General features: G+C 44.4%; 2 pseudogenes; both read right to left on the reverse strand.

Moving 5' to 3' along the window:
* Positions 1-13,177, reverse strand: part of LOC140515323 (CCR4-NOT transcription complex subunit 7 pseudogene) — a 154,952-nt pseudogene that overhangs the window by 51,461 nt on the left and 90,314 nt on the right.
* The window catches only part of LOC140515995 (probable RNA polymerase II nuclear localization protein SLC7A6OS), a 28,792-nt pseudogene continuing 15,615 nt past the window's right edge, over positions 1-13,177 (reverse strand).

The following is a 13,177-nucleotide window of genomic DNA, read 5'->3' on the forward strand; positions in this document are numbered from 1 at the left end:
TTTTTCTCTCTCACTGATGGATTTCATTTTTTAAGATATGATCCCATCCTCTTCAATTCACTCTGTGCACTCTGTGTCTATATGTGTGCGTGTGTGTGTGTGTAATCCCACCCAGTACCCAAATACTGAAAAGTTTTAAGAGTTACAAATATTGTCTTTCCATGTATGAATGTAAACAGTTCAACTTTAGTAAGTCCCTTATGACTTCTCTTTGCTGTTTACCTTTTCATGCTTCTCTTCATTCTTGTGTTTGAAAGTCAGATTTTCTTTTCAGCTCTGGTCTTTTCATCAAGAATGCTGGAAAGTCCTCGATTTCATTGAAAGAACAATTTTTCCCCTGAAGTATTATACTCAGTTTTGCTGGGTGCGTGATTCTTGGTTTTAGTCCTAGTTCCTTCGACTTCTGGAATACCCTATTCCACGCCCTTTGATCCCTTAATGTAGAAGCTGCTAGATCTTGTGTTATCCTGATTGTATTTCCACAATACTTGAGTTGTTTCTTTCTAGTTGCTTGCAATATTTTCTCCTTGACCAGGGAACTTTGGAATTTGGCCACAATGTTCCTAGGAGTTTTTCTGTTTGGATCTTTTTCAGGTGGTGATCTGTGGATTCCTTGAATACTTATGTTGCCCTCTGGTTCTAGAATCTCAGGGCAGTTTTCCTTGATAATTTCATGAAAGATGATGTCTAGGCTCTTTTTTTGATCATGGCTTTCAGGTAGGCCCATAATTTTTAAATTATCTCTCCTGGGTCTATTTTCCAGGTCAGTTGTTTTTCCAATGAGATATTTCACATTATCTTCCATTTTTTCATTCTGTTGGTTTGTTTTGTGATTTCTTGGTTTCTCATAAAGTTATTGGCCTCCATCTGTTGCACTGTAATTTTGAAAGAACTGTTTTCTTCAGTGAGCTTTTGAACGTCCTTTTCCATTTGGCTAATTCTGCTTTTGAAAGCAGTCTTCTCCTCATTGGCTTTTTGAACCTCTTTCGCCAATTGAGTTAGCCTATTTTTCAAGGCGTTATTTTCTTCATCATTTTTTTGGGTCTCCTTTAGCAGGGTGTGGACCTGTTTTTCATGCTCTTCTTGCATCTCTTTCAGTACTCTTCCCAGTTTTTCCTCCACCTCTCTAACTTGATTTTCAAAATCCTTTTTGAGCTCTTCCATGGCCTGAGCCCATTGGGTGGGCTGGGATACAGAAGCCTTGACTGCTGTGTCTTTCCCTGGTGGTAAGCATTGTTCTTCCTCATCAGAAAGGAAGGGAGGAAATGCCTGTTCACCAAGAAAGTAACCTTCTATAGTCTTATTTTTTTCCCTTTTCTGGGCATTTTCCCAGCCAGTGACTTGATTTCTGAGTATTCTCTTCACACCCACTTTGCCTCCAGATCTTCTCAGCCAGCGCTTGGGGTCTGAGATTCAAATGCTGCTTTCCAGCCTCAGGGTTTTTGGCGGGAGCGGGGCTGCTATTCAGTGTGAGATTAAGTTTAGGTGCTCAGGTGTGGGCAGGGCCACCTCACGGGCTCAGTTCCCTCAGAGGGTTTATGCAGAGACCTTCAACAATGGAGCCAAGCTCCTGCCTGCTTGGGGAGCCCCTGTCCACTGCCACCTCTGCTGCTGCCTCCCGAGGGAGCCTGAGTCATGGGGGCACCCCATTCCCCTCTCGGCAAGCCTAGAAGACCGTCTCACCAACCTTTGGGGCCCGTGGGTGGAAGGACCCGCAAGGCCGCTGGAGATTCTGTCCCTGAAGCCTGCTTGGATCTGCTCCTCTTGGTGCTGCAGCCAAGGCAGGGCTGGGCTCGACTCCCTGTCCAGGGTGCGATGGATCTTTTGTGTCAGGTCTCTCTGGAACAGAAGTCTCGTCCACTCTGTTGTTCTGTGGTTTCTGCTGCTCCAGAATTTGTTGCTCCAGAATCTTTTTTACAGATATTTTATGGGCTGTTTGTTTGGAGCTAGTGTATGCGTGTGTTTCTGCTCTGCCATCTTGGCTCAGCCCCCTTGAATTATAATTTGGAAGAGGAATTTGAATGTTGCATTTAAATTTGAATTTCCAATTGATATTTTAGTATGGAAGTGAAGTTTGTAAAGTGAGTTTAGAGTTTGAATTTGAAATTGGAATTTCAAAATAGCTTGTTGAACTGGAATTGGGAATTGGAATTTGAGTATAAAATGTGAATGTGGAATATGGAACAGGAATACAGAATTGGAATTCAGAATTAAAAGTTGGAATTGGAATATGGAATTGGATTATGGAATTGCTGTTGATAACGAGGTTTTGAATTTGGAGTTGGAATGTGAAATTTGGAACAAAAATTTGGAATTGGAATTTGAAGTTGGAATTTTGAATTGGAAATTAGAATTCTAATTTGGAATTAGAATTTGCATGTGGCATTTGAATTTGAATTTCGAATTGACATTTGAGAACCTAATTGTAATTTCAATCATGAATTTTTAATTGTAATTTGAAATTAGAATTTGTAATTTGAACTTGAAATTTGAATTTATAATTGGAACACTTCATTTGAAATTTGGAATATGGAACTAGAATTATGTAGTATAATTTGGGGTTGAAATTTGTGTTTGGAATGTGGAATTTGGAATGTAATTTAGATTAAGATTTCAGAGTTAGAATTTGCAATAGGAATTTAGAACTGGAATTTGGAATTTAAATTTGAGATTGGAATTGGAAAGTATAATTGAAATTTAGAATTGAACTTTGGAACTGGAATATGGAATAGGAATTTGGATGTAGCACTTGAATTGGAATTAGGAATTGACATTTGAGTATGGCATGGTAATTTGCAACGTAAGCTTAGAATAGATATTTCAAATAAAAGTTTAGAATGAGAATGTAGCAATGGAATATGTAATTGCAGTTAGAGTATGAAATTAGAATGTGGAATTTGGAATAAGAATTTAAAATGACACTTAAAAATTAGAATTTGGAATAGGAATATGGAATTTCAAAGTGGACCTGAAATTTTTAAATGGAATGTTTAACTTGAATTCAAAATCAGATTATGGAACTGGAATTTAGGACTTGAATTTGGAATAAGAATTTGGGAGACGAATTTTAATGTGGCATTAAAATTTGAGTTTCCATTTGACACTTTAACATGTATTTGAAGGTTGTAAAGTCAGTTTAGAGTAGGGATTTGAAACTGGAATTGGGAATTAGAATGTCAAATTAGAATTGGGAATTGGAATTGGAGTATAAATGGAATGGGGAATATGGAATACAGAATTGGAGTTCAGAATTAAAAGTTGGCAGTGGAATATGGAATTGGATTATGGAATTGGTATTGATAACAAGGATTGGAATGTGGAGTTGGAATTTGAAATTTGGAAGCAGAATTTAGAATTGGAATTTGGAGTTGGAGTTTTTAATTAGAACTCAGAATTCGAATTTGGAATAAGAATTTGCATGTGGCATTGAATTTGAATATCTAATTGACATTTGAGAACCTAATTGCAATTTGGATCACGAATTTTTAATAGGAATTTGAAATTAGAATTTGGATTTCGAATTTGATGTTCAAAAGTGGAATTGGAACATTGGAGCTGGAATTTCGAATATGGAACTAGAATTATGATGTTGAATTTGACGTTGAAATATGGAACTGGAATGTGGAATTTGGAATGGAATTCAGAAGTAGAATTTAGAGTTAGAATTTGAAACAGTTGATTTAGAACTGGAATTTGGAATTCTAATTTGGAATTCTGATTGGAGAATGGAATTGGAATGCATAATTGAAATTTAGAATTGAACTATCATGGCACCAGGTTCGCTGTTTTCTATCTGAGCTCATGTGGACGAGTCGCTCACTTGTCAGAGCCTCATTATCCTCTGGATTGCAACTCCAGGCCTGGATTAACCCATGAGTTCTTAACCTGGATTCCCAGATAGCCACGGGGTGCAGAAATGGATTTCATGAGGCGTGTGAAAGTGCAGGCTTTTGAAGACATCTGTATTTCCACTAAGACCTAAAAGAACCTTTGCCTTGCCTTCAATTATTTAAAAAAATATTGACTTGATGTGAGGTCCATGGACTTCCCTCGACAGGCAAATGGGACCAGGACACAAAAGAGGGAAAGGATGCTTGAGTCAAACAGTTTCTCAGGTTGTTCCAGGTCGAGTGTCTACATTCCAAGTCAAGGACACTCCCAAAGCAGGGTAGAAGCATGTGAGCATGGCTTTATTTGAATGAAGGGATGTGGGGGAGGACAAGCACGTCAGGCAGGATGTGTCACTGTTCCTTGACTTCACAGTGTTCTGATCCTTGTGAGAGAGCCAATGGATTCAGCAAGAGGAATGGAGGGCAGCAGGATAAGAATGAAAGAAACTGAATGAGTGCAAGGGGTCTCCAATGTGGCAGCAAGTTAGGAATTGGACACCCAGAGGAAGGGACCAGGAGGATTTGAGATTTCCTGGCCTTCAGAATGTATGCTGTCAGCATCTGAATCCAAGGTAAGATGTTGAAGGAGCCAAAAGCCATAAAGAACTGAGTCAACTTCTTTGTGGCTGCCAGGGTTGATGTCAGTCATGAGATCCACGTCACATCTTCAACTGGACATCGTGACTACGTGAGTGACCTTGAAAATTTAGCAACACTGAGAGGTTTGTGACCAAACATGGAGGAAACATTAAGTAAAAATTAAATGTCTAAGGAATCCAAGGTGTATCCCACAGTCCCTTGATTCTGAACATAAATCATGCCCACAAAGTTTGCTCACAAACATGCCCACTTGGCACTGCCCATACCCAAGGCCACCCACTACCAACAAACCTTCATAGTAACCGTAATGCACTGGTCTCTCTAGAGCTAGAAAGCCCTTCAGGGTTCCCAGGCATGTCACTTTGAAGCTGGGAATCCAATGGTGCCCTGTCTAAGGTCTCTTCTGGACCCTCCTGGCTGGACAGTGATGATCAAGAGTAACTGTGACTATTTGCCTCCCAGACTGAAGACTCTCTTTTTCTGGGCCTCATGAAAGAGGCCATGTCCTGGCTGCTCCTTAAACAGTCTTATCCAATGAATGGACGTTGCCTTACCCTAAGTGAGTCCCTGCAAAGTCCCTGAGGCCTAAAGAGGCAAAGGTCTCCCAGTGCATTTCACCCTGAGGAATATCAGCTCACTGGATTCAGATGGCTGTGGAGGACATGTGAGGCTGGTGACCTGCACAGTCCCCCCACCCACCACAGTCAAAAGGATACCGAGACTCTGACGACTGAGTGACTCACCCAGCGTAGCTCACATAGAAAGCAGTGAAGGAGGCAAGGAAGCCCAGCTGTTTGACTCCAACTCCAGTTTCGTAAATTCAGAGAATTGTGAAAACAAAAAAAGTAAAAATCGGCCTGGCATTTTCTAGAAAGAGTAAAGAATTGTCCCCAGCAGGAAGCTAGCTTTCCTGATCCCAGGAAGAGTTAGCGAACTCCAAGGAGCTTGGAATTTGAGAAATGGGAGAGATGCAGAGACATGATAACACAACTGCAGATGGTCTCTATTGGGCATTTGTGCACTGCGATAGCAAAAAAATATATATAACCTTACTTTCAGTGACCTCGAAGGTAATAACTTCAGGTATTTAAAAAGCTGATCCTGAATAAGGATTCAGCGGCTTTATAAGACTTCTGAAGGAGTGCATTCAGAGAAGAGGTCAGGAACCCCTCCCCCAATATGATCAAGAACCAAGGACTTTTCACTATTCAGCCCCGCAACACTTTCCTTTTCCCATCTTCAGCTAACCACCCTGGTCTCATGTTTGCATTCAGAGATCACTATCACTCAAGAATAGAACTGGATAGAACAGAATACAATAGCGCCACTGACTGAGGAAAGTTTGGCCAGAAGGGACCTCAGTGATCCTCTAGTGCAGGGCTGAAGAAGAAGTAGCCTCCAAGCCATACCAGTTGTTCTAAGTCCTCTGCTGCATCTTGTCACTAGAGTCCCAGTTCGGTAGAACAAATCCTTTTCTGAAATCGTTAAGGTTTGACGGGATGATTTTTTTTGGAGCGGTAGAATAAAGGAGCTAGACTTTATTCTCATTGCTTTTCGTAACCATACATTGCTTTATTGATCAACACGAGTTCCAATAAAGGCAAAATCACAGGGAGTGTCATCTGCAGTCACTTGCTTCTACAGTGAGCTTAGCCGTCAGCATCACTGACAGCTTTCATGTATCTCCCATTCTCCACCTTGGCAGATAATGAAAAGTTCAGGGCTACTTTCTTTACTAGGGCGTCAAGGAGAGAAGGAAGAGTGAAGGGGCCCTGCCAAGGACAGCATGGAGAGACTGCAGAAATGCAGTCTGTCTTTGACATCAGAAAATCCTTTGAGTTGCTTTCCGTACTCTGCAAAAACGCTCACTTCTGGAAAAGGCATGTTGTGTCAAAAGCCTGTTTGTGAATTCCAGAGGAGGAAACCTTTTCCAGATGTCAAGGCTATCAGGATACTTACATCTTCAGAAGAAGAAGGGAGGTTCCCACTTCTGCTGACTGAATCTTTCCAGATGCCCACCTCCCACTCTGCCTTCTCTCCCACTTGCACTTCCCAGTGGTGTTTGCCTGAGGTGAAGGTCTGGCTCCCCAAAATTCAGCCACAACACAGCCCAATTGATCTTTGTTGTCAGGCAAGTCCTGAGGGACACTTCCACACTGGACACTCTTCAGATCTGCAGACAGGATGAGGTGAGCATTGACTGATTCAGGATCAAGAGTTCTATCCCTGAGCAATCCCCTGAGCCCTTCTCTCAGGCCTGGGATCGGAACAGTGGGCCAGGTAGGGGAAGCAAGCTCTGAGTCTGGAAGCACTGGGTCCTCTCTCCTCTTCAAAGTGCCCACCATGTCCTGGAGTATTTGCAAGAGCACCTTGTCCAAATTCTCCTCTATTTCTTCCTTTTTTCCGTGTTCTGAAATGATTTCCATATAATCAATGCATCAAATTCACGGAAATTCATCAATTGACGTACACACGCGGCTCCCTTGACATTTCTGGCGAAGGACTCCCAGCCCAGCAAGCGGGATCAAAGTAAGGCCACGGATGGGAAACGGGAGGAAAACACCACCATGGATTCGTTTCACGAGACCACCTTATTGAACACGCACGCATTATCTTCACGTGTCTGTAAGGTGTATTCAGTCAGTCAAGCCTTTGGCAGTGTTGGCTCCTCTAGCACTAGAGTCTTCCACAGAAATGCCTTACTCAGCAGTATGAAGCAGCACTCAGCAGCAGGACAGAAATTGGGGAAGACCAACCTTTCCACGAGAAGCACATTAGCAAAATTTCTTTCTTTATTTACTGCCTTCAAATGTTTCCCTTTTCTCAGCAAGATCCAATCTTAGGAAGGCGGTGCATTTGACTGGCAAATTCAGTTCTTCACATGGGAGGGGGAAATCATTCCGATTCAACAAAGGGATAAAGTGAAGTTTTGGAAAAGGAAAATAGCTTCTGGCAGGTTCAGGTGAAAGGGGATTTTCTTCAGATGCCAGTGGGCGACACTGCCGTTAGAGGCAAAGGAGCTCTGATTTCTATGAGCTATTTACTTACCCAGTTATTTATGTACTTATTGTTTATGTTATCTTTTCTTAAAAGTTTTTTATTTTTTAAAACTTTTAATTTATTTTTATTTTAGATGTTTTATCATTTTTTGGTTAATTTATTCTATCAAAATTTATTCCTTTCCCCTGAAGCCCCAAATTCTCTAGAGGCCAGAATTTGACTTTACAGCCAAACATCTCCAGATGCTTTTTTTCCTCCATTCCCATTCCAAGGAAGTGCATAAGATTCTGGGGCAGAGGCAGGGGCAGGGGCACGGGCAGGGGTAAGGTCAGCAGGGAAGAGGCTGACGTGTATGGGCAGAGCCACCAAAGCCTTAGTCCCAGGTAAGTGGTGAAGGCCTGGGTGATCCTCTGTCTGAATCGAAGTCCTGAGAGCCGTCATACTCCAACTCTCTGAGCACATCACAGGGATATTTGTTCCATTTCCTTGGTCTAATGACACTTCTTTCCTCATCAGTAAAACTGCCGTTATCTTTATGAGACCCTCCAGTGCTCTCTGTGTCACTGCTTCCTTCTTCTGATCAGGGTCCTCATTACGCCAGTGATTCCCAGTGTTTTCATCTTCTTCAACATCATCATCTTCTTCCATTTCCTCTGCTTGATCATCTGCTTCCAGCTCGCAGTCCTTACTGTAGGGCTGTCCAGAGAGTATGCCTTTAGTCTATCCGTGCGCAGATGTCTCCAGGTCCTTGAGGTCATAAACATAGTCTTCTTCCTTTTCTCGGTGCCCTGTGCGTTTTTCACCCTTGCAGATGGCCTGTGGCTCCCGGATCACCCTTACTGAATTAGAGATGATCACATGTGGATGAGATTTTTCGGGGTCAGTAGCAAGAATGGAGAGGGTCTCTTTCTGAGCAGCATCGTCATGAATGATATTACAGAGTTGGAATTGTTGGGCAGATGATGACCTGCCTCCTCTCAGTGACGTTTGTGTGGCAGCCTCGGAGTCTGGTTTGTCTGTGTCAGCCCTGCTGGCAGCAGCCACAGCTGGTAGGGCTGCTTCTCCCTGTGCACACGCGGCCTGGCGTTTGTAGAGCAGGTGACGTCGCTCATCTTACCAGGTCAGCAGCTTTGCAGTGAGGAGGTCGTGACGCATTCTCTGATGGCTTTCCAGAGAAGGAGTCAGAGCTGTGGTGGTCTTCTCTCTGGTCATGGCTTGTCTGACATGCTTCTGAACAGGGTTACCCCGGCCCGCACCCCGTCACCGCCAACTTCAAGATGTTGTCGTCCAGGGTCCTCAGCGCTGGCCCCTCTGCCCCCTCCTCGGAGGCCCCGATCCGTAGCCGTTTACACGACAGCATCAGGTCCTCGTCAGGATGCGCGCCACGCTTCCGTCTCAGCCAAGGCACCCAGGGCTCCACACCGGCCTCCATGCTCTTGGCACTCTTCTCCTCCACTTCGAAAGCCATTTGTGTCAGATCACGGATCTGTTGAGGCAGCCTGGCCTTGCTCTCCTTCAGCTTGACCCGATTGTGTCTAGATTCCTCCTTCAGTCTTTGCAAAGATGGATATTCTTCATCCTTTGGGAACTGGAGCACTTTCCCACATTCAGAGAGAATGGAGTGCTTTCCAGTGTCCTCATCCTCCTGAAGGAGGGTCTCTCTGTCTCTCACTTGGTCCAAAGCCCTTTCAAACTCCTCTCCTTTTTTCTTTAAGGCAGTGAGAGCCTCCTGGAGCTTGCCCTTGCCCTTGGCAGCAGCTATTTCCAAGGGAAGCACCTGGTAATTCTTGTGTTCTGGGAGTAATAATGAAGAATCATTGAAGACCCTCTGGTCTTCCTCACAGAACTTCTCATTTTCCCCATCTTGATCACAGCTAGTCAGACTCACCATGCCCTGATGCAAATAAGGTCTGAGCATTTGACTAGTGAGGGACAGATTTTACAGGTTCCTGTTGGGCCCCAAGTCACTGATTTTCATAAGCCCTAGGCACTATGGACAAGTCAGGCTTTCACTGGATCCCTCCCTGCCCTGGAGAAGACATACTGTACAAAAGCTATGGCCACATTGGACAGTCACTGGGTCTGTGAAGTAGCCCAGGCACATTGAGCAAGTGAGCTCTGCCTTCAGATTTTCTAGTAGGGCTCTTGAGTCCATGTTCTTGGGATTCTGATTCCTTCCTTCTCAGAGCTTCCACTCAGGACAGGACAGAGAATGCGAGCTGTTAAGCTAGAGCTCTGGCAGCAACTGATACTGCCCCAGAGCTGTGGAGGCCTTTGAAGGAAGCCTCCCCTAGTTAGCCCAGCCCTTGACTCCACCCGCTAAAGCAAGTGAAGGCCTGCTTGGGCAGGGGCAACCAGGCTCGGCGCTACATCTCCTCTCCAGCCTAGCACGTGATTTTGACTCATATCACTGCGTCCTTCCCATTTCTCAAATGCCACAATCCTTGGCGGTGAGTTGCTCTCCATTTGCTCATGAAAGCTCCCTTCCTGCTGGACATACATCTTTATTCCTTGCGCAAATTTTCAAGCACATATATTTTTGGTCACACTTCAGTGACTTCTGCTATTGGTCTGGGAGTCAAAAGGGTGGGTGTACAGGGCACCACGTGCGCTGTTTTCTGTCTGAGCTCGTGCGGGCGAGTCGCTCAGTTGTCATACCCTCACTATATTTTTGATTGCAACGTCAGGCCTGGATTAACCCAGGAGTTCTTAACCTGGATTCCTAGACGGCCACGGGGTGAAGAAATGGATTTCATGGGGTGTGTGAACTTGCAGGTTTTTGAAGGCATCTTTATTTCCACTAAGACCTAAAAGAACCTTTGCCTTGCCTTCAATGATTTCAAAAAATGTTGACTGAATGTGAGGTGCATGGACTTCCCCAACAGGCAAACGGGACCACGACCAAAAAAGCCAAGGGATGCTTGAGTCTAACAGTTTCTAAGGTTGTTCCAGGTCGAGTGTCTACGTTCCAAGTCAAGGACTCTCCCAAAGCAGGGTAGAGGCATGTGAGCACGGCTTTACTTGAATGAAGGGATGTGGGGGAGGACAAGCACGTCATTCAGGATGTGTCACTCTTCCTTGACTTCACAGTGTTCTGGTCGTTGTGAGAGAGCCAGTGTATTCAGCAAGAGGAATGAAGTGCAGCAGGATAGTAAGGGGAGAAAGTGAATGAGTCCAAGGGGTCTCAAAACTGGCAGCAAGCTAGGAAATGGACACCCAGAGGAAGGGACCAGGAGGATTTGAGATTTCCTGGCCTTCACAATGTAGGCTGTCAGGATCTGAATCCAGGGTAAGATGTTGAAGTATCCAAAAGCCATAAAGGACTGAATCAACTTCTTTGTAGATGCTAAGTTGATGTCAGTCATGAGATCCGCATCACATCTTCAACTGGACGTCTTGACTCCATGAGTGACCTCGAAAATTTAGCAAGAGAGGTTTCTGACCAAGCGTGGACCAAACATTAAGTAAAAATTTAGTGCCTAAAGAATCCAAGGTGTATCCCGCAGTCCCTTGATTCTGAACATAAATTATGCCTACAAAGTTTGCTCTCAAACATGCCCACTTGGCACTGCCCATACCCAAGGCCACCCACTACCAACAAACCTTCATAGTAACCGTAATGCACTGGTCTCTCTAGAGTTAGGAAGCCCTCCAGGGATCCCAGGCATGTCACTCTGAAGCTGGGAATCCAATGGTGCCCTGCCAAAGGGTTCTTCTGAACCCTCCTGGCTGGACAGTGATGATCAAGAGTAACTGTGACTGTTTCCCTCCCAGACTGAAGTCTTCCTTTTTCTGGGCCTCATGAAAGAGGCCATGCCCTGGCTGCTCCTTAACCAGTCCTATCCAATGAATGGACGCTGCCTCACACTAAGTGAGTCCCTGCAAAGTCCCTGAAGCCTAAAGAGGGAAAGGTCTCTCAGTGCATTCAAGGTCATTTCCCGTCACCCTGAGGAATATCAGCTCACTGGATTAAGATGACTGTGAAGGACAAGTGAGCCTGGTGACCTGCACTGCCCCTCCCACACCCCACAGTCAAAAGGATACTGAGACTCTGAGGACAGAATGACACGCCCAGCGTAACTCACATAGAAAGCGAAGGAGGCAAGGAAGCCCAGCTGTTTGACTCCAATTCCAGTTTCATAAATTCAGAAAATTGTGAAAACAAAAAGAAAAAATCAGCCTGGCATGTTCTCGAAGGAGTAAAGAATTGTTCCCAGCAGGAAGCTAGCTTTCCTGATCCCAGGAAGAGTTAGCGAACTCCAAGGAGGATGGAATTTAAGAAATGGGAGAGATGCAGAAACATGATTGCACATCTCCAGATGGTCTCTGTGGGGCATTCATGCACTCAGATGGTTGAGAATATATATAACCATAGTTTCAGTGAGCTCGAATGTAATAACTTCAGGTATTTAAAAAGTTGATCCTGAATAAGGATGCAGCCACTTTACAAGACTCACAAATGGGTGCATTCAGAGAAGAGGTCAGGAACCCCTCCCCCAATATGATCAAGAACCAAGGACTTTTCACTATTCAGCCCCGCAACACTTTCCTTTTCCCATCTTCAGCTAACCACCCTGGCCTCATGTTTGCATTCAGAGATCACTATCACTTAAGAATAGAATTGGATAGAATAGAATACAATAGCACCCCTGATTGAGGAAAGTTTGGTCAGAAGGGACCTCAGTGATCCTCTAGTGCAGGGCTGAAGAAGAAGCAGCCTCCAGGCCATACCAGATGTTCTAAGTCCTATGCTGCATCTTCTCACCTGAATCCGACTTTGATAAAACAATCCTTTTCTGAAATCATTAAGGTCTCATGGGATGAGTTTTTTTGGAGACGTAGAATAAAGGAGATAGACTTGATTCTCATTGCTTTTTGTGATCATATATTGCTTTATTGATCAACACAAGTTCCAATAAAGGTAAAATCACAGGTAGTGTCATGTGCAGTCACTTGCTTCCACGATCACCTTAGCCATCAGCATCATTCACAGCTTTCATGTAGCTTCAATTCTACAGCTGGGCAGATAATGAAAAATCCAGGGCTACTTTCTTTACTAGGATGTCAAGGAGAGTAGGAAGAGTGAAGAGGTCCTGCCAAGGATAGCTTGGAGAGACTGCAGAAATGCAGTCTGTCTGTGACATCAGAAAATTCTTTGCATTGCTTTTAATACTCGGGGAAAATGTCCACTTCTGTAAAAAGCATGCTGGATCCAAAACCTTTTTGTGAACTCCAGAGGAGGAAACAATTTCCAAATGTCAAGGCTATAAAGACCCTTACATCTTCAGAAGAGAAAGGGAGGTTCCCACTTTGGCTGACTGAATCTTTCCAGATGCCCACCTCCCACTCTGCCTTCTCTCCCACTTGCACTTCCCAGTGGTGTTTGCCTGAGGTGAAGGTCTGGCTCCTCACAATTCAGCCACAACACAGTCCAATCGATCTTTGTTGTCAGGTAAGTCCTGAGGGACACTTCCACACTGGACCCTCTTCAAATCTCCAGACAGGTTGAGGAGAGCATTGACTGATTCAGGATCAAGATTTCTATCCCTGGGCAATCCCCTAAGCCCTTCTCTCAGGCCAGGGATGGGGATGGTGGGCCAGGCAGGGGAAGCAAACTCTGGGTATGGAAGCACTGAGTCCTCTCTCCTCTTTAAAGTGCCAGACACATTCTGGAGTATTTCCAAGGG

The sequence above is a fragment of the Notamacropus eugenii genome, chromosome X (genome assembly GCF_028372415.1).
Source record: "Notamacropus eugenii isolate mMacEug1 chromosome X, mMacEug1.pri_v2, whole genome shotgun sequence".
In the NCBI taxonomy this organism is placed as follows: Eukaryota; Metazoa; Chordata; class Mammalia; order Diprotodontia; family Macropodidae; genus Notamacropus; species Notamacropus eugenii.